Here is a 23,098-nt window from a genome sequence, read left to right as displayed (position 1 = left end):
CATGACTGTGGTCCAATTGAACATTGATGGCAAGAAAATGTTGGAAAAATACTCCTATGAAAAAAAACTAAATAAATGCATTTTCACAAAATACTTATTTTTGCGTTTTTCCTTTGCATGTTCACTGAATGAGTGCGCCGAGTCATGATGGGCATGCACAAAGCTATGCGAGAGTAAATGTGTTTTTGTCCACGAATGCTAATACAGTTGTAAGTGAACGCACACAATGTTGCTAAAGTATTTCATGGCTTTCGAACAGCCTTGGCTGCAATCAAAACAACACATGGCATATCTGTTTACTTGCACGCATACATTCAAACTTTATTTATAAACGCATTAATATCTTCTTTTGTGTATACACATATACACCAATACATATACATGTATGTGTTTTCATTTTAGTTATTTCATTTAGTTTATTTGGATGTGATTTCGCCTTTCATTGATAGCTTCTGCTATGGACTACTGTAGTATTCATATCAACAACAAGCGTAAAGCTGATGGGGATTTATTTTATGCAGACTTTGTCATTGAACGTAAAAATTTATTGATTTCGTCAGTGAAAACTTTTAAAACATTTTTAGAGACTCCTTTCATTAAGAAGACCTTGGGGTCCAGAAATTTCAAAAAATCGATTTTTCATTTTTTCGATATTTCGAAAGTATATTATCTTAAGAATATATGTATATATGTATATATAATATATGTATAGGTATATATTATATATAATTGCCTTGCATACCCTTTTTGGGTGTTTGGCCGAGCTCCTCCTCCTATTTGGGCCGTGCGTCGTGATGTTGTTTCACAAATGTAGGGACCTGCAACTTCAAGCCGACTCCGAACGGCAGATATTTGTTTATGAGGAGATTTTTCGTGGCAGAAAAACACTCGGGGGTTTGCCATTGCCTGCAGAGGTGTGACCGCTATTAGAGAAAACATTTTCTTAACTTTGGTGTTTCACCGAGATTCGAGCCAACGTTCTCTCTGAATTCCGAATGGTAGTCACACCCCAACCCATTCGGCTCCGGCGGCCGCCAGTATATTAAGAATACACACTGGAATTTTGGATGCGGAAATTCCCAATATTATAGCTTCTACAGCCCATAACTAAGTAGAGAGCGATCCGCGCGCTTCTGTACCTGAAACTTTAAACTCATTTATCTCGAAACGACTTTTTTCGGCCTGGAGTTTAAACAAAAAAAAAATATTCAAACAAATCCTTGAAAATTTTAATATGTGGTTCGCAACATCAAAGGCCCGTACTAGAATCGTATTATTATTTCAATTAATTCGTTTTTTTTTTTCTTATTAAAAAATTGAAAAAAAAAACGATTTTTAGAGTGCCAAATTCAAAACCGCGACATTTTGTCAATTCTTTTTTATTCTAGTACGGGACATAGCTACAGCCATACTGATTAATATATCTGGCTTTTGTGTATCTGATAAATAGAAGAGCCAAAATGGACAACACCGTCTAGGTCCCATTTTTCGGGAGGGTCAACTTCAATGTCATTTTTAAAATGATGAAAATTAAAAAAGAAAAAACTTTTTCGGTTTTGTATGTTAAAGAAGTTAAATAAAAAGCCTAAAAAGTTTAAGTCTCGTTTTTCATTTTTTTATTGCAAAAAAAATTCTTGAAAATACCATACATTTTCGAGCTCTAGACCACCGAGAATTAAAATTTTACTAATAAATCGGTTCTGGAAAATAAACAAATACTATTTGCCTGGCATATGTTTTCCGTTTTTCTTTCTAACAGAACCGTATACGACTGTTGGACTAATTTTGAGTAATTTTTCCTAACTCGTTACTGGAATTTAATATATTTTAGAGGCGTGCATAACTTAGTGCAGGATGATTTCTTTTAATATTTACAATATTTTTCGAATTAGAAATTTGTTGTTGTTTTTATTTTTAAATTTTATTCATTCTTTAATTAAAACCATACAAATCATACTTTCCAACTTTAGCCGAAATTTAGAAAAGTTCAACGAGTTTTCGCCTAAATTTTTATTTGTTTTTACATGAATCCCGAAAAAATGTTCAGGTAATCGGACCTCATGAAATTTTAGTAAAACAAGTGCTAGTTTTAACCGCACAAAAAATTGCTCGGATTTTTAATAATTTTTGATCTGACCGCTTTTCACATATCATTCCATATAAAAATCTATTTTTTGTGGAAGATAAGCGCAAATCTGTCTGCAAATAAAAATTAAAAAGGTTCAACTCCAGTTTTTATAACTTGCATTTCTTATATGTAAAAAACCGCAAGAGCCGACACCACAAAAATTGTTTTAAAAATCAAAGTGATAATTTACCGCTTAAGAATTGCGCTTATTAATACAAAATTCAATGGGATGCGAAACTGCATACTGGAAATTAAAAAAAAAATGCAGATTAATTCAAAGAGAGTTTAAGGGTTCAGCTATTAAGAGTTTAAAAACGGCGCCTTCACATAGGGGAGTGCACGAATATTGATCGATTTTGAAATATCGGGCGTTTTTTCAGCAGCGTGAGAACCATTAATACTGATAACTATGTCGCAAAGGACATACGAGGTGTGTTAAAAAAGTATCGCGAATTTTGTGTTTTTTCAAAAATTATTTATTGATTCATTAATATCTATTTTGTCCCCTTCAAAGTAATCCCCATGAGATATTATGCACTTGTGCCAAAGTTTTTTCCAATCTTTGAAGCTCCTCAAAAAATCTTTTTTTTATCTTTTTCAGCTCCTCCTTCGATGCTGTCTTTATCTCGTCCATCGTAGCGTAGTGTCCTCCTTTCGTGGGCGTAGCGTCGCCCTTTCATGGGCCTCTTCAGTTTCGGGAACAAGAAAAAGTCACAGGGGGCCAGATCTGGGGTGTGCGGTGGCTTTGGCATCATTAGTGTGTTGTTTCTGGCCAAAAAGTCGCGCACGAGCAACGATGTGTGAGCAGGGTCGTTATCGTGATGCAAGTGCGAATTTTTATTCTTCCGCAAATCCGGGCGTTTCTGGAGGATTGCTTCACGCGCATATCTTGCAGTTAATATTCCTCATTGACGGTTTTACCCTGTGGCAAGAACTCATGATGCACAACGCCCCTGCAATCGAAGAAAACGGTAAGCAAAACTTTTACATTCGACCGAACTTGGCCCGCTCTTTTCGGTATTGGTTCGTGCGGCAGCTTCCATAGAAATGATTGAGGTTTGGTTTCCACGTCATAACCATAAACCCACGATTCGTCACCAGTTATGACCCTCTGGAGCAAATTTGGGTCGTCGCGGACAGCATCGAACATCTCATTAGCAATGTTCATGCGATGCTGCTTTTGGTCGAAATTGAGCAGTTTTGGTACGAATTTTGCGGCGACCCGTCTCATGCCAAAATCATTAAAAAAATCGAATCGCACGAGCCAATCGATAAGTCTAGGTGATCAGCAATTTCTCTAACGGCCAATACTATTTTCTTCACTCCATCAATTTTTTCGTCTGTTGTGGAAGTGCTCGGGCGTCCGGCACGCTTTTCGTCGTTCACATCTTCTTGGCCTTCTGAGAACATTTTGTACCACCGATAAAGGTTGCTTTGGTCCAAAGTAGCTTCTCCATAAGACGCATTCGGAATGCATCCGCGCACTTAATTTCGTTTTTCACACAAAATTTTATACAAGTTCTTTAATCCATTTTTATTTTTGTTTTTTATTACCATTTTAAGTTTTCGAGCTCTTAAAAAAATATCCTTAACCAGTCTTTCCAAAGACGAGCCTAGATGTTGTTTCAAAATAAAGCATATACAAATTTAGATTATTTCAGTTTCTACTATTTTTATTTGAAATTCGGTTCTTTACAATTATGTGTAAAAAATGGTATTCTTTAAATGCCCACCATGAGCACGACGTCTACAAGTAAAACCGCCTAATAGTAAATGCCCTTATTGCTGAAAACGTCGAAGTATCGATGCTGAAAGTTGCTCATCAGCACTTTGCGCTGCAGCAGCAATATTCTCAACGGAAAGTCGGAAAGTATCTTTTTCTCATTGAACAGCACACCCAAAGTACTTTTTGCGTCCTCCTTACTGGACAAATTTTTTCATGGACAAAATTCATGGGATCAGCAGCAGCATGCGCCATCGATAGAACCAATGTCTAGGGAGTACAGCGGGAGAGGATAACCTTGCGTTTCAGTGTTTCTAAATATATCTTCACTCCTTTTGCGACGTGAGCTCGACTCTGGTTAGGCTAGTAAGTAACTTTGTCGTGCCTCTCCCGTTAGTGTGGCGCTTCTTCTTTCAGTGATATGTCCAAGCGCCACAATTGTATTCGATATCGTTCACATGCGATAATAACACTCGGCTTTAATAGTTCATAATATACGCCTTCGCTTCACCACTCCTCTGTTCGCTATCTATCGGCTGTGCTCACTTAACAAAATATGTGCATGTGAAAGTAACAACAAAGTTATCGAGTAAGATTCACTGCTAGTGAGTATAATTATGCCTCACTCTTGTTAATGTTGCCAACTCGATTTCAAGAAAGTTTCGTTAAACCTCGTTCATACAGAGCAAATGTTGTGGCTCCAACATTGCGAATTCTCTTCTGCTGTTGTCCGACCTGTTCGCATGCCTTGCAACTGTTAAGTTTTAGTCTAAAGTCAATAACTACACGGAGAAGAACGAGAACACAAACGGTGTTGACAGAGCACGGGAATCATAAGTAACGAGGTGAAGCAACAAATGTTTCCCCGTATGAACGTCGACTTACCAATACTCATTAAGTGCTTCCAAAGAGAAATAATTTTTGTTGCTTCATATATTCGCTACTTGCTAACGCTTGGCGAATCGAGACGTTATCAATAAAACAGTCCGCGGATGACATATGGCAAAAATAAATTTTTTGTTTTTTGGTAGGACTGTTATAAGCTTACATGGCAAATTTCAGCGTGATATGTCACATAGTTTGTTTTCTGTGCTACTGTAAACAAGTCAAGCTCGAGTGTGTTCTTCGAATTTAACGATGGAAATTCAAGTTGAACAAAGAATTTGTTTGAAATTTTGTTATTCCAACAAAATTTCGGCTTCAGACGCCTTAAAAATGTAGCAGACAACCTATGCTCTATCGCGTGCACGTGTTTTCCAGTGGTACAAATCGTTCAAAGAGGGCCGTACATCGGTTGAAAACTTGCCTCATGAACGTCGTCCAGCAACATCAGTAAACGACGAAAACATCGGAAAAGTAAAGGAAATTGTGCTTGAAAATCGCACAAATCGCAAAATCGGTTAACGCTGAATATTATTTAGACGTTTTAAAGCGTTTGCGCGAGAACATTCGTCTTAAAAGGAAGGAATTGTGGGACAACAAGTCATGGTTCTTGCATCACGATAATGCACCTGCTCACACATCACGTCTTGTTCGCGATTATTTGAACAAAAATAATGTTAATATCGTTCCGCAAGCACCGTATTCGCCTGATATGGCTCCATGTGACTTTTTCCTGTTTCCCAAGCTCAAGTTGCCGCTCCGTGGAAAACATTTTGAGACAATTGAAGTCATAAAAGAGAATTCGAAGAACACACTCGAGCTTGACTTGTTTACAGTAGCACAGAAAACAAACTATGTGACATATCACGCTGAAATTTGCCATGTAAGCTTATAACAGTCCTACCAAAAAACAAAAAATTTATTTTTGCCATATGTCATCCGCGGACCGTTTTATTGATAACGTCTCGTTCATATTTGAACAGAAGGTATAACCTGTGATGGTCGCTGACTTCAGAATCACCGCCCTTAAAGCCTTCATGCCACTTCAAAAACAGTATTTAACTAATTAGAAATTCATCGCAATTATTTAAGAGCAAAGAGCATTCGAAGAAGCTCAGCCGCAATTTTCTTTGAATGGAAGCCGAAAATTAAGTTTCAGCAAATGACGAAGAACTTCTTTACAGAACGAAATATTTTAAGTTTTGTTTTTTACCAAAAAATGTAAGCCACACTTTTATTTCTCAAAACTGATTTCGTTTATTTCTCGCAATTTTATTCCTATGAAAAGCAAATAATGATATATTTTTAATACTGATTATTTTGTTCAATAATTTAAACAAAGGTAAATAAAATGAGAAACAAAAGAAAAGCAAAATTCGGTTATAATATTTTTTTCCAATTCACTGAAAAAACAAGCGTGGAGATATTTTTGGCAGACTTCTTTCGTTCTATTATATTCGTACACCTTTTACAAAGAATATTAAATGAGTCATTCCTATTTTTTCGTATCTGATCACACGTCTCCACAGGTGTCGTTTTAAACACTCTTCATATACAAGGTGGCGCAAAATTAATTATCCAAGTTTGTCTTTGAATAACTTAAAAAAAAAATGATTTCGAGTGGTGGAAATGTTGATTTCGACTTCTACGCACTGCGTTGCTTGTTTGTTTGTATGTTGCAGTTGTCTAGTTCAAAAATCTCAAATATGATTGACGTACAACGACATTTGCAAAAATTAAAAACCTTCTGATAGGGTGATTAATTTAGCGCCACCTTGTTGAGTATACAAAATTGCCAGTTGCGTTTTTCTAATCGATTTATTTTGATGATATTCTATTTCACCGTTCATTTCCATCGCTTCTCATTGACGCTTGCTGGGAGTGTTGATACGAGTGTTGGTATCAGATGTCAAGCACTTATGCAAATGTACTTGTATTTATATGTATATAAATTGTTGCATGTACTTTTATGGCACACACATACACACACACATCCATACATCGTTATAGTTGCCCTCCATTATTGCCATTCAATTCAAGTTAAGCGGATTTAAACTTTGGCGATTTATTTCCTTCCCTCTGGCTAGGTTTACCTTCCTCCATTTATTACGTGCTAGTATTGCTGCCATTGTCGTTTTGCTGTGGCTACTGATGCAATGCGCCACATGGCTGTATTGGTGGCATTGATTGATTTTTATAATTTCCGTTTCAATTTGGGTACCTTTTGATTTTTTTTTTGCTGGCATTAATTTTCTGGTTTTATTGCATCTCTATTGTTGTGCACTGTAAGGAGACAAATAAATCAGTATCACCGTCACCTTGTGGTTGAAAAGCAAAATTATGATGATAAAATTGCAGCTGCCTGGGTGAAGGGTAAATGAGTAAATTAGTAATGGCATTCCTCCAACTATTTTAATACCTTCGAAGGACATTAAATTATTTTTGCAGTTACTAAAATTGACAGGAAGAAACATCTTTTTAAATATTTTGCAAGACTTTAATAATAATAATAGTAATATCGGAAGATTTAGAATCGTGAATTATATTTGACAATTGTAAACCAGAAAGCCACAGTATAGGTCAAAATAAAGATTTTCATCCCCAAAATAATTTTTTTTAAATAGTAAAAAAGTTATTCAAAAAGAATTTTACTCCGATTTTTAACACAATAGCATTGAGGTATTATGCACTCATTAAAAAAAAAAAGTGTAAATATCTTAAGCTTGGACTTCTTTTAAGTCCAAAAATGCATACAAATAAAGTCAATGCTGCTAATTTGGAAAACGAATTTAATTTTTTTTATCGAAGCTCGTATTAGACTTTAAGTCTTAGGTTAGTTTAGGTTTTTGTGGCAGTCGATTTAGAATAGCTAACTCACTTAGGCTATGTAGATGCGCTGTGATACCGCTATGCAACAAGGAAACTTCAGTGTTTATTCGTCATGCAACCATTTAGACTCTCTTACAAGACGTAGGATAGGTTTTATCCCAACACCGTATAGTTCTGTCAGAGAGTGAAACGAGTGTTTTCTTAACCACCTTGCCTGATCCCTAGCTAAGGCTGAAAAATTACAAAGGAAATGTTTATTATTTGTTCCTCTTCCTCGTCTCTACAATTTCTGCAGTATTCATGAGAAAATACTCCTAGCCTATTAGAGTGCTTACCTCACAGCCAATGATCGGTAACACAATACCTGCGAGATTTTCCTTCTTGAACGGATGAGCGATTCTCCCGGCATTTTCTTATGTATTTGCAGCCAAAATATCCTGGCTGAAAAACAAGTATTTCCTTTCCTCCAAGACCTATTGGCCTCCTGGAGAATATTATTTTTTATCCTTAATATGAAATTTGCGATAGGAATTCTAATATTGCCTCTATTTTCAAGCAGTGTAAGATCAGCACCCTGACTAGCTAATCGGCTCTGCAATTTCCTTCAATATCTCTATGTCCTGGAATCCATATAAGACTGACCCTGAAGACGGTGCTAATATCATTTAGAGCTACCAGGCATTCCTGAGCAACCTTTGATCTTAGTACAACTGACTCCATTGATTTGATAGCCACCTGACTATCCAAGAAGATATTCATCGTTGCTTCTGTTACAGCGCGTGTGTTAAGGTGCACAGATACCTCCTTTACTACTAAGACTTCTGTTTAGTAGACGCTCCGCAAGTCGGACAAATAATTTTTTTTTTTTTTTTTTTTGCAAAAACTCCATATCCTATTTTATTTTCTAGCACGAACCGTATAAAAATTTATTTCACCTCTTCTTCATGGCCTTTGAATGGCATTGCCTCTCTTCTTAATGGGCTGTTAATCTTAAAGAGCCTGTCAAAGGTGGGTTTAGGGAAAGAGTAGTCAGTTTTCTGGTTATAACTACTCATAGTATTTAGTATAGAAGCGTGGCCGAACCGGCGGGTTTTCCATAGCGCCATGCTATTATATTAAGTCTAAGCGCTGAAGCGGTGGCCACGAGTTTCCTACCAGATTTAGAGCGGGTCAGCTGATCAACGCCTTGAGCTCTTTATTTGTGTTAGTCCTCAAAGCGCCGGTGATGCATGGAAATGCAGTTCTTTGGACTTGCTCAACAATTTCATACAACTTGAGCTGATGGCCACTTTTGGCAACTTTTGAGTTGATGGCCATCACACAATTACGAGTATTAATTATAGCAAAATAGGACGAACTACCGAAGTGTAAAGCCAGTGTGTGATACGAAGTGTTGATCTCGATTTATTTCCGACCGCGTTTTTGCATGTGTATTCTCAATACTAGGCTTCCACGTAAGTTTCCTGTCTAATATGAACTTCCTCATTAAATTGAACTTTAACTATAAAGCTGTCGTTATGAGCTGATTGGAATTCAAACTGTTTGCCTCAAATCTCCATGCTTTCATTAAGTGACCATTCATTATGCATTCATAAGCGCATACGCTCAACATGGCTACGAATTGCTGATGGTGATTAAAAGTGAACGCCGATTAAAAATACATAAATACCAAAGGTTCTGGTCATGTAAACGATAAGCATAAAATATGATATAAAAATAAAAAAGTACTTATAGGCAGCTGCATAATTTCATTTTATCCTTTAATTTATTTAATAACTCCATGAATATTTCACTGCAACTGAGCCAGCAGTCTACGAGTTGGAACACTATAAGCATACACAGACATATTTATGCATGTATTTATCTACTCGTATGTGTTCGTGTCTGTATACATTTCAGTATTTCCTCATTGGCTTTTGCTATTCATTTGCTAAGTTTGTCTGTCAATTTGTGAATGTTAAAACGGCATTCCTACAATTCATTGTAATTATTTATGGACTGAGTGATCAACTGTTGTGTTCTTGGATATCGAAGAGCTTGTTATGCATGTTAAAAGTTACATTTATATGGTAGGCAAATATGTATTTGAGATTTATACTGGAATCTTAAGGCGCACTCCGCCACTACCCTTTACATTAGTCATCAAATAGACCTAAATTCCATAGAAAATATAGTAGGTTCGATGATAGCGCACTTTTATGCCTTATCTATATTACATAATTGGCAAGGCAAGATACCTCTAGTATATTTTCGATACTACGTCGTACTCTAGACGCCAAGTAATCACTGCCTACGATGCTCTGTGAAAGTGCCACTCAATACCCTTAAAATGTTCTTAAAGAGATCACAGAGTTGTTTGGAAACACAATTTGCCTTTCTCAGCTTGCAAGTTATTAATAAATAAAGGTCTCAGTTATCCCCATATAACTTAGTTTAACATAATGTAACATAACACTACATAACATAATATAACGCAACGCAGGACAACAAAGCAAACCATATCAAAGTCAACATAACAAATGAAAAGATTATTAAGCTTAACAGTATAAATAAAAAAATAAACAAAAATTTTAAAATATAACACCACACAATATAACATAACATAACAAAGCATAGCATATCAAAGCGAGCAAAACATAAAAAAATTTAAGTAAGCTTAACATAAAAACCTAACTAAACTAAGAAAAGTTGCAAAACATAAAATAGTGTAACATAACTCACCAGAACATTTTCGTCTATTTCGAGTCTATTTCCTCTGCAGAAAGTTTCTCATTGAAGAGCTCTCTACTTTTGCGCGCTCTAATATCATCAAGTGCTTCGATATAAGATTCTGATAAGAAATGACATTCCGAATTTATATAAAAAAATTGTTTTCATGCATCTATTCTTAGCTTGGCTTTGAGACATTACTTTTTCTAATAGCATCTTTTTACCACTCAAGATGTATCGTGGCTTTTATGTATTGTATGCGACATTTACAACTACATACGCCACGAAATCCCAACTTAAAATATGAACGTCAATAAAGGCTTAAGAGTGAAAAGTTGTATTTTCCACTTTCTTATTGCAATTCTCACTTTCTCGCTGCGATTACTACCGTGCGAGTCAGATTGCTATTGCCCGGCTGCGAAGTGCACTTTATGTACATACACACATATAGTACATGTATACAAATGTAAGTGTGTATGTACATAGGAGGTGAAATTGTGGTCATGTTGATGGTAGATGTGGTAGTGTCGCGAAAATATGTCAAGTATACGCTCTTAGTCTAAGATACAATATGTTTATGTGTGTATGTTTACATATACATATACATACACATACATATGAGAGCTTATATATGTGCTTATAAGATGGAAACAATCATAGTGATGATTTTTACAACAGCAGAGGCAAGAGAAATAAATAGACGTTCTTCAAACAAACACATACATATTTACACTATTTTTTCATTCTTTTTTCACCAAAATTTCTTATCCGTATACTACTTGCGCTCATTCAGTCTACTTTGTAACTTTGTAATTTTCACATGTTCAACACAAATGCGTGTGACAGCATGCTTGTGTGTGTTATGTTACCAGAAAACTTTTCAGCCAAGTGCACATACACACATACAACAATGTTTTGAAGCTTGCGAATTGTCAAATATTTCTGAATCTTTATTTCAGAGTTAAGCGCTATGCAGATATTTATTAACGAAGGTAGAGACAGTGAAGTGAAGCAAAAAAATGGCTTATCTAAAAAAATCGGTAATACCCATTGATAAAAACCAGCGCACGCTTCTGAGTATAAATTTACACATTTAACCTTTTAAATTTAATTCTTGGAACACTTTTGGGTACGCAGTTTTATATTCCATTTAGTGGAATAAAGTGAAAATTCGAGGTGCCCCAAAAATCGAGTTGATTTTGGAATTTTTTTTTTTTTGCTTGCGGTATTGAACTTTTCCTGTATTTAAAAATGTGCTTACATGGAAGAAAATACACAATACGAACAACAAGCTAACATAGCGAAAATAATTTAGAAGGTTTGGCCAACCTCACACCGCCATTGGACTCTTAGCGAATTTGAAACAATCAGCTGATTTGCTGAACTCACTTTGGATGTGACGGCGGTTTATTTACCACAAAACTGACATTTTTTGGTGATATACATAAGAAAAAATAAACACAATTATTGCTCATATCACTTCGTTACCGTCCAATCTGAACAACTACTGATTGGAAGAGCATAAGAATACATGTGAAATGAGCGGACACAAGTTTGATGCCGAGTGTCCTATGACGTGGCAGCTGACAACTGACAACTATACACTCCTACTCAACAATTTTTTTTCGGATAAGCAAACCAGGTAATCGAACATCTTTGACAAACTGAATACCATAGATAACGCTAATATGGCTCTAGCCGCAAAACCTTCTGAGTGCGTTTAAGGCAGAATATATCTAACATTCCAATGGAAGGACCAGATAGCGCTAGACAAGCCTAGAGGTGTTCAAGGCCTGATATATATAAATAGCAAGCGTAACATATTCGTAACATATTGTCCGCAGTTCTCGTTCACTCCGTGAAAAGTCTATTTTGAGGTATACAATTTTATTCAGATTTCCAAGATCATCGCTCTCGATAATCGGTTCTATTTCTTTCACTTCAAAAGCATTCCCCAAATTAATATATTGCGATTACTTTACCTCACATCATCTAATTTGATACCTCTGAATTATTTTTGAAGTCATTGATCTATGAGAATAATCTATCACGCACTACAGGATAAGGAACTTGAACCAATTGTTGTATAAAACTAGTGTTCTATGTGCTCAAAGGTTTTTTTTTTTTTTATCATTAATGGCATAAAAGCATCTACACATTAAAGAGCAATTCTCGCTCTGTGCTTTCGTAATTTTTTGGTTTTGATGAAAACCTTGTTACAATCAGCAGCAGCTATTCACCAAAACAGAATAGAGTGGTTAATTTACTTTTCACCGTTCATTATACCAAAGATTGTGAATGTGAAGCAAAAAAATTATCGCCTATTATTTATTGTAGTGCGCACAAATCTGGCATGGATCAAATGGTCATACATTTCACATCAAAACGACCAAGAAGACGATGGATCTTTGCTTTCTTTTGCAACATGTTGAATATCATGGCATTAGCAATGCTTCGTATTTTCCAGGAAGCTAATGGCCGTAGAACAAGTGATGCGAGACGAACCCATTGGTCCTTGCAAACATCGAAAATCGTATGAATAATCTAGATTTTATTTCTCAATTCTCTACTCGTTTGGCTATGGAAATATTTTTCAATAAACCCATTACTATGCCTGGGAACATTGTAGTCAGCCAACCAACCGGAGCCGATACACTCGCAGCGAAGACCGATTGTCGTGTTTGTCTACAACGAGGCGAAAAGCTTCGATGAAAAACTTGTTTCTATTGTATCGTATGTAAGAATCCAATGTCAACAGTAAGCAGCTTTCTCGTTCTCTCTTGACAAATCGGCTCCCCTAGCAAGACACTGGGTTGCTAACTCTAGAAATTTTGAGTAAAAGTAAAATTTGTAGAAATCATTTTCAAAATGGCCTAGTTACGAGCAACAACTCGCTAAAGAGTTTTCATCGGTATGTTCAGGACTATGATAGTAGGACATGAAATACATACCGCTTAAGTCAGGACATGATCGAGTTATTGACGCAATCCGAGATCGACGAAGTGTGGAATTTGCAAAGCTTTATTTCTTATGATGTGGTGATTTAGACGGAATTCATGTTTTGCAAAGAGCTAGCATTTCCCAAGGAGTTACGACAGTGAGAATAATGGGATAGTCCCGACGCGACCGATAACATTGCATACCTCATTATAAAAAGTTGGGATTGACGGAACTTGTTTCCAATGAGCCCACCTTACCATGGCTGGATGAAGTGTCCAGAGGTGGCTTAGCAAAGCACAGTACCGGCATGAAAAAGCTTCTCATAAAAAACCATCTGCCTGAATCGGCTTAAAACTGTAGGTCCTTCCATTTGTGGAACAACCTAAAGACATGCGCTACAAATATGGGAAGGATCTCGGCCAAAAAACTACGTGCCAATTATTTATTTATTTTTAACAAAATAGTTTCATATTGGCGAATCTTCGTAATTTCGCGATCGGTTTTAAATTCAGTAATTAATTCACAAAATAAAATCTTGGATTAACTGAAATAATTTCTTGTTTTAATATTAGACTTGGCAGTTTCCGCTAATAACTTTTATTTGTACCGTTATTTACATTCAAATATTAATTAAAATTAATTTTTTAAACCGTTTGCAGTTTGTTTCCATTTAAGTTTAATTTTTGCTATCATTTTTACCAAAAAGCATTTAATTTGTTCACCTTATTCACCTTCTTAAATACAACCTTTTGCAAGGGAGTGTCTAAACTCGAATGCCACTAGTGAGCAAACCTTTAATAATTGAATCATGATATTTTGCCATAAATTTCATTGTAATCAATTTTTTCCTCAACCTCCTTCGAAATGCGTCAAAATAAAGAGCAAAACAAAAAAATATTTTTTTTTCACAAACCAAAATATTTTCAGCGATTATTTTCGCTGATGTAGGTAGCTTAATGAATGCCGAAACCAATGGACAAAGTAAGCAATTAAAAATATATATCATCATCATCATCATTGTTGGCTGGACAACCCTGGTCGGGTCTTCGCCTGCTGTAGCATATGACTCCAATTGTCTCGGTTTCATGCATGTGTCCTCCATGCCCAAAATCCCAATAAGCCTGCGTTTTCTTCTACACCGTCAATCCATCTAAGCGGCGGGTGCCCTTCTTCACTGTCTGTGGCATTTACCGAAGAGTATTTGTTGAGGTGGGTAATCCTTGTTAGCCCTCAATATGTGACCTGCCCATCTCAATGTGCTGATCATGATTGTGGTTATCACAGATGGGTGCGCATATAGGTTTTCGAGTTCATGATTGTAGCGTTTCCGCCACTCGCCTTTATCACAAATCGCGCCCAACATTTTTCGCAGAGCTCTCCTCACGAAAATCAGCAGCTTCTGTTTATGCGCATCTCTGAGTGTCCACGTTTCACTACCGTATAACAAGGTGGAATTGATAATTGAGCAATACAATGAAATCTTGGTTTTTCTGCCTAGGGGGCGACTTCTTAGGTGTTGGCACAGCGAAAAATAGCAGCGGTTGGCCATAAGGATTCTGTGGCCGATTTTTGCAGAAATTTTGTTGTCATGATTAATGATTACTTCAGGGTATTTAAATTCCTTCACTATTTAGAAACCATAGTCACCGATTTTTAGTATTTGACCCACATTGCGTCTGACAGAGTCCGATGTAGTTGAAACTAGCGCTTAAGTTTTGGCTTCGTTTATTTCTACACCCATACATTTTGCTGCCCTTTCAATACTTGTGAAGACTTCTTTAAAACTCGGCAGCGAGGATGCGATTATGTCTAAGCGCCAGGGTCGTCCGCGTAAGCCAGCAATTGAACCGATTTAAACAAAATAGTTCCCTTTGTGTTTACCTTTACCTTTTCAAGGGCAATATTAAAGAGGGGCATGAGAGCCCATTCCCTTGCCGAAGTCCGTTCAGGGTGACGAACTCTCGCGACGGATTGTTCTCAACTCTTACTACGTTCCTTACATTCTGCATGGTCGAGCGTGTTAAACATATTAACTTATCAGGAATAGCGAATTCTGCCATCGCTGAGAAGAGCTGGTTCCAAATTATGCTGTCGTAAGCTGCTTAGAAATCTAGGAATAAATGATACGTCCTCATGTCGTTTTCGCGAGACTTTTCTAAAATTTGTCTTAGTACGAAAATTTTGTCGATCGTTGATCTTCCCTCCTGAAAACCAGGCTGGTAGCTACCAATGATGTGTTTAGCATGCGGTTTAAGCCTAGCGCTTAGAATATTTGAAAAAATTGTGTAGATGTTGTTCAAAAGAGTTATGGGCCGATAATTTTTATAGATCAACATGTCTCCCAGGGCAAATTATTGCAATTTCCCACATCTTTGGCATGCGTTCTTTATTCCAGATTTTGCAAACCAACTGATATATGGTAAGGTTTTCATCGCTCATGTGTTTGAAGAGCTCTGTTAGGATTCCGCCAAAACCACAGGATTTGTTGTTTTTTGAGCTTTAATAACCGACATGACCTACTGGAAGGTAAGTAATTTCACCATTTCCCATACAAAATGCATGTAAATACATAGGGACCTGGCCAGACCCGGATGCGGAACCGGAGATTTCAAAAGAGATGTCCAACGGAGGGTTAAAGATATTGCCTTAAGAGGTTAGGTGGGTTACAGAGGTTCAAAAAAAGGGTATTTTTACTATTTTTTTTTTAATATATACAATCATATATTTTATTTAAACAATTCAGCATATCAAAGATACATATTTAAACAGTATTTTGTGAAATTTTTATTTAAAAATTCCGAAAACTCAGCCGTTGGTACCTCATCTCCCTTCACGTCTCACAAAAAAATGCTCTTGCCGTGGACAGCATAACTCATTATTGGTTCATCTAAAATCAAACAACCAAAAATATTTCGTTAGTACATGGACGAAGGAAAAAAAAAAATTTAATTTGAATTTTTGACAGACTTTGAACAAAAAAACACATTTTTTGGTCAAATTTTCGTCATGTGTTGGCTCGAAAAAATTAGTTGTAATAAAAAAAAAAAAACCTTCGTTCAATAACTTGATAATGTTATTCCAAAGATGTGTGCAAAATTTGAACAAAATCGCTTCATAACTTTTCGAGAAATCGTGTTCACCGACTTAAAAAATCGAGCTTTGAGATAAACGCGTTTAAAAACGAAACGCTGCACTGACATGGCCTGATGGGCGGAACTTCTGAAGGGTCTATCTCGTAGAATTTTACTCGGATGAATTTGAAATTTTAGGAGAATATTTTAAACATATTATACTATTTAATAAGACAAAAAAAAAATCGATTTTTTGAAATTTTCAAACCCACCTAACCCCTTAATACAATATAATCGCACGGATAATTTATTATCATTTTGCAAATCAGAATTTCGGCAATACGGAATTTCAACAACCAGAATATTGAATACAGAATATTATATCATACAAATTTCTTATCCAACCCCAGAAAGTATTCTCATTTCCCTAACACTTACGTGTTGTATTAAGGTTATTTATAATCCTTTACCTCGTTATAAGTAGCCCCGCATACACACACCTACATACATCTACAAATACATCAAAAATTCACACTGAAAATATAAGCACAGAAAAGTTAGAGGATAAACAAACCAGCAAAGCAGCGCCAATAATACAAATGCATACCTACCATCTACCATTTTCCGTATAAATCCTGCAGTAAATTCAACTGTCCCAAGTGATTTCCACTGTCTACTTGTAGTAAGTATTGATGGCCTTGACAAAAGCAATAGCCAATCAGTAGCCGTTTTGCACCAGTTGAAGGACAGTCACGAGACCACTCCTTATTTATTAGTGCCCCAAATTTCACTGCAGTGGTAGAACAGCGCCAAACATATAAATACACGCATAGTGTAATAGCCAAGAAAGTGGGCTGCCGCAGACTTTTGAATTTGCTTGAAACTGTTAAAGGGCACCCTTTCTGAATAGTTGACTTACTAACAACTGGCTGAATATCCGTATCACACGTCGGCTGATGCCTTGTGGCAATTTGGTTAGTTGGCTCGTTTTACGTTTGCTTCATCACTCATACAAATGGCTATCAATTACGTACATACATATATAGATATGTATTTATTGCTCTTGCGAGGCGAATTCGGAAATTCATGCAAATTGATTTATATTGGCACACGAACTAGATTGAAAATAAATAAAAATCACAAGAACAAGCACCGAAAGTGCTGAGTGAGAAGTGTTGGTGAAAAGAGTGAAATAGTGGAAAAAGAGAAAAAAGTTCTTAGTATAGAAAAGCACGTCTAATAGAGTTGGCACAAATGCGAATGAGAGAAGAGTTGAAAGAGAAAATAAAATAAACGAAATTTTTTTCTGCTTCTAGTGGCCAAGGGCAAACAAGCTCGTTAAAGGTACATGGATGAGATTTTTTTTTTGCACAGAACTGTTGTGAACCAGCTGAAAATTCAATCAGAGCAAATTAAATTGGAATTGATTAATTACATAAATGAATGGCGCGCCAACTGTCATATTGAGTTAAGTTTAGCTTCACTTTCTTCCTTTAGTAGTGCAGCGCTTGAAGACATGTCTAATTAAATTAAATTAACGATTGATAATATAAGGTGGCGCAAAATTACTACCCTATCGCAAGATTTATAATTTTTGCAAATAGCGCGGTACGTCAATCACAAAGGGTATTTCAAAAGGGACGCCTAGATGTCAGCAGTGAATAATTAATAGACGGTTCCTCTTTAGACGGTAGATAGATGTGCAATTTTTAACCATAGAACAACACGTAAAAGTGATTGATTACACTGTGCGACAGTGATATTATACTTTTATGGAGACCTAATACAACTTGTAGGTATAGTAAAACTAAGAACAATGGTATAGGAGAAATTTCCAATACACCCCCAAAATCTCATTTTATGGCCATAAAACCGATTTTCAGTAGGTTGATGTGAACAATCACTCCTAACTTCGCCAATTTCCATCCGATTTCGAATTTGTTTTTTTAGTTCGAAAGAACAAAAACAATCCTTTTTGACAGTGTGTTGACAATTTTTCTGAAATGACAACTGACGAGACTGTAGACGGAAGTATTTGGAATTTTTTTATTTTTTCTCTATTTTTTCAACTTTGACATAATTTTTACGATATTATCCGATATTGCGGAATTTTCTTAGTACACTACTGTTATAGTAAATTTAATTTTGCGTCGAATGAGCTATATTTGACTGTAATTGAATTACAATTAATAGTGTTGTGTGAGTTTTAAGATTTTATTTTTTTTTTTTACTAATTTGGTGTGTGGTACGCTAAATGGGAATAAGGGCGCGTTTCGAAGCACGAAAATGATAACAAATGTCATTTAAACACATAATATTTATTGGAGTATTGTGCAGTGCAGCACTGTACGGTATGGTACGGTGCAGTACACAACCGAACTGGTTCCAAACTTAAAAATGCATTGGAAACGGCCCTTTGAAGTTTAGTATGGTACGGTACATTTGTCATTCTCTTCATCAGCTTCAAAAGCTCCATGCACCTAACAAATATGAGAGTTACTTTCACAATAATTCTCAAAATACATATTGTAAACAAGGAATTTCTGTTTTCATAAAAAAGTCACGTAATCATAAGCAAGTTCCGATTAGTTCACAATTATCTGCAATAGCAATCGAAATGGATGTTGGATACAAAATCACTATAATTAACTTTTATATTCCACCTCACCAAGCCTTTAGCGTTAGTGATCTTTCAAAGATAATTAGCTGCTTTACTACCCCAATTATCATTGTAGGCGATTTTAATGCATGAAAAATCGAGTCCTGACGGAAAACTACTGTAACCCATTCCCCTGCCCAAAAGCCCAAATCATTGAATCTTGTATTACAGTTAATGAATTCGACTCAATCATTTCGACACTTACGGGCAAAACTCCTGGTGCCGACAGAATATCCTATCCTATCCTCAAAAATATCCCTTATCCCCTTAAAAGTAGACTTGTTAGCCTGTTCAACCAAATTTTAACCTGCGGAACTTACCCTCAACAATGGAAAGTTGCCACAATTTTACCCATCCCAAAACCCAATAAGTCCACCTCCTATGTAGAGAATTATAGACCAATATCCCTCCTTCCCTGTATGTCCAAAACTTTAGAGAAAATACTTTCTACCCGAATTATGTGGTACGCCAAAGCAAAGGGACTTATAAACCCCCACCAATTCGGCTTTCAGAAAGGGTTGGGAGTTATGGACCCCCTACTCTACTTCGAACATTTCGCCTCTTCAGCCATGGCTGCTCGAAACCACACATCCGTATTGAGCTTGGACTTCGAAAAAGCATTTGATAGAATAGGAGTACATATAGTTCTTGATGAGCTAAAATGTTGGAAGATTGGTACCAAAATATACAACATTGTTAAATCTTTTTTAACAAATCGGAAGTTTGCTGTTTACACAAATAAGCACAAATCTGAAATATACAACCTTGATAATGGAATACCTCAAGGCTCACCCCTTTCTGTAACTCTCTTCACAATAGCCTTCAACAAAGTGAGCTCCATAATCTCTTCTAATCCACTTGTTGACCACTTCATATACGCAGATGATGTTTTAGTTTTCACTAAAATAAAAGACCTGAATAAAGTCAAAAATGTATTCGTAAAATTTTTAAGTGATATCAACGTATGGTCTGAAAGTTCTGGTGCCAATATTTCAGCAAATAAATGCTCCACATTCCATATATGTCGTAAACATAATTGCTCCTTTCCCTACATATCCTTTTCTAACATTCAAATTCCCCATTGTAACACTTTAAAAATATTAGGGCTTATATTTGATAAAAATCTAACATACAAAGGACACTGTAAATCGGTTAGATTAAGCTTATTCTCTAGATTAAACATTATAAAATTTTTATCTTCTAAACATTGTTTGTGTCATACGAATTCACTTGTAAATATTACAAAAGCCCTTTTGTTATCAAAAATCGATTATGGACTGCCGATATATGGACACTCCGCCAAGACCCACATCAAACTACTCCATGCTCCGTACCACATCGCAGCTAAAAGAAGTATTCGAGCTTTCTCAACCTCGCCAACAAAAGTAGTACTTGCAGAGGCCGGATTGCCTGATATTTCCTCCAGAATTGCACGTAATACTATGATGTTAATTCCTAAGTTGTTTCACGCCCGAAACGACTTATTGCTTACACAAGTTAAGACCGTCATTGAAAACCCAATCACAACGAACAAGCCTTCCGCCATAATGCGTGGCTTAACCCTATCGAAACGGCTCCATATCATATCAACTCCGTCATTGGTTGAAACAGCAATATTTCCGACCTGCTGCTCGCTTACACCATCACTTATTAATGTATCACAAAAACAAACCAAAGACTCTACCAGCAATAGTGAATACCAACAGTTACACAATGCAGCCCTTGAGCCTTTCAAACGTGATTGGGACATAATATATACGGACGGATCGAAATCCGGCACCAGTACTACGTTTGCCGTGACAAATAAGTTTGGTGCCACCATTGCTGTATACTCCTTGCCCTCGTACTGCTCGGTATTTACAGCCGAAGCCGCTGCTTTACTTGAAGCAGTACTTTTTGCCTCTCGCTATGGAAGGAAAACTGTAATTTGTACCGATAGTAAATCCGCCATCGAAGCTGTTTTCAACCAATTAAACGATACGCCAATGATCATGAAAATTCGCAACGTTCTATTTCAGTACACCAATCAAATTAAGATAATGTGGGTGCCCGCCCACGTAGGTATACATGGTAATGAAATGGCGGATAAAAGAGCAAAAGAAGCCAATAGAGAACCTCTGCATATGGCTGACTACCTTACCGAAAAAGATATACGCAAACTTGTAAATAAGCGTCTAAGAGAAACGTTTTCAAGTGAATGGCGCAGTTTTAGCCATTACTACAAATGCCATAATCCCACTGGCGGAAAACCTACCTACCGCACAAGCTCAACGTGTAGGAAGATAACCGTATTCGCGCGTCTCAGGATTGGTCATACACTCGCAACTCACGTTCATCTCTTGAATGGCGTCTCCCGACCAAACTGCGTACACTGTGGTTCTCCTGATTTCAACGTGACTCACCTCCTCGATTACTGCCCAAATTTACAACCAATCAGATCATCGATATTTGATAACAACAAACCATCGGATTATCTTGCACAAACAGTAGACCGTCATATAGAGCTGATTGCAAAATTTGTTACACTTTGTAAACTTAATATAGTATTGTATAACTCCATAATTTTTTCTAACAATAAAAAACAAATGTATACTTAACAAAACTTAGTTTTAAGACCCTGGACTTAATATGCCCAGCAGTTATAATGTTCGTTTCTAAATATTTTTATTTGCCAGAAATGTTAATATTTTCTTCTTTAGTTATAAATTCTCTTAACTCATATTAAACGATCTCTATGTAGTTATAATAAATATAAATTAATTTTTACTTAAGCCGAAGGTCCTGGCAGCCAGTGCTTTAGTACTTAAGTGGAACAATTATTTATAATTGTTTTTCTTTTAAATAAAAAAATAAATAAATAAAAAATACTTCTCTGTAAGAAATTCGATCATCATCTTTCCGGAAATACGTAATCCTGAAGTCGTCATCAACTAAATTCCATTGTTTAAATCGAGATGCGAGCGTTTCAGATTGTCTTCCCGATAGAAGTAAATTACAAGAACTTAGAACCAGACGGAAAGTACTCTTCATCATCACGTTTATTGTTATCAGTTTGATCATCATCAGCAATGAGTTGAACTTCCTTCAATTCATGACCTGCAGTTGAGTCAATCATATCGTCCAAGACTACGGGTTTCTTAACAGTTGCAACATCAGCATAAGTATGCTTGCTATGTGCTTTGGAGTTTTATAATGATGACCGTTTACGTCCGTTTTACAAAAATAACAGTCATCTGGCTGATGATGCCATATCATCGGAGAATATAAGGAAATTCGACTTTTCTGGCAACGTTTTGATTTATATCTCTTGAATTTCAATGAACACTCAGTACAAGCAAATTCCGGTTCATACCAGCGATCAGAAGTATTATATGTAAGCTTAAAGAAATCGTTGTAGCCATCAACCTGAGCTTTATTACTCTGTAACTTCAAACAATGCTTTTACTCGTATGTATACATATATACTCCAATAAATATTACGTATCTATAATAACGCAACAAAATACGTCCTTATTCCCATTTAGCGTAAGTTATACCTACATACCAAATTAGTAAAAAAACAAAATAAAATCTTAAAACTCACACAACTCTATTAATTTTAATTCAATTACAGTCAAATATAGTTCATTCGACGCAAAATTTAATTTACTATTGTATAACAGAAGTGTACTAAGAAAAATCCTCAATGTCGGATAATATCGTAAAAATATGTCATAATTGATAAAATAGAGAAAAAATAAAAAAATTCCAAATCCGTCTATAGTCTCGTCAGTTGTCATTTCAGAAAAATTGGCAACACACTGTCAAAAAGGCTTGTTTTTGTTCTTTCGAACTAAAAAAACAAATTCGAAATCGGATGGAAATTGGCGCAGTTAGGAGTGATTGTTCACATCAACCTACTGAAAATCGGTTTTATGGCCATAAAATGAGATTTTGGTGGTGTATTGGAAATTTCTCCTATACCATTTTGTTTAGTTTTTCTCCATAAAAGTATATTTAATTTTTTTTTGTCACACAGTGTTATTTTAAAGTGGTATATCTTTAAGAAAAACAATTCGCAAAATACCGGATTTTTTATTGGTGGAAATAATCGTCCGAATGGGTCGACAATTCAAAAATTGGTGAAAAATTTCAATAAAACTTTCTAATTTAATCTG

General features: G+C 36.0%; 1 long non-coding RNA gene across 1 annotated transcript; it reads right to left on the bottom strand.

The window, feature by feature from the left end:
* Positions 1-15,921: 15,921 nt before the first annotated feature.
* Positions 15,922-17,383, bottom strand: LOC128864130 (uncharacterized). The gene is made up of 3 exons (XR_008454652.1): positions 16,890-17,383; positions 16,753-16,816; positions 15,922-16,098 (listed from the first exon to the last, which is right to left on the bottom strand). It is a non-coding gene; the product is annotated as an uncharacterized LOC128864130 (long non-coding RNA).
* Positions 17,384-23,098: the final 5,715 nt, after the last annotated feature.

This window comes from Anastrepha ludens, chromosome 5 (genome assembly GCF_028408465.1).
Source record: "Anastrepha ludens isolate Willacy chromosome 5, idAnaLude1.1, whole genome shotgun sequence".
Classification (NCBI taxonomy): domain Eukaryota; kingdom Metazoa; phylum Arthropoda; class Insecta; order Diptera; family Tephritidae; genus Anastrepha; species Anastrepha ludens.
This window is presented reverse-complemented; position numbering and strand designations above follow the sequence as displayed.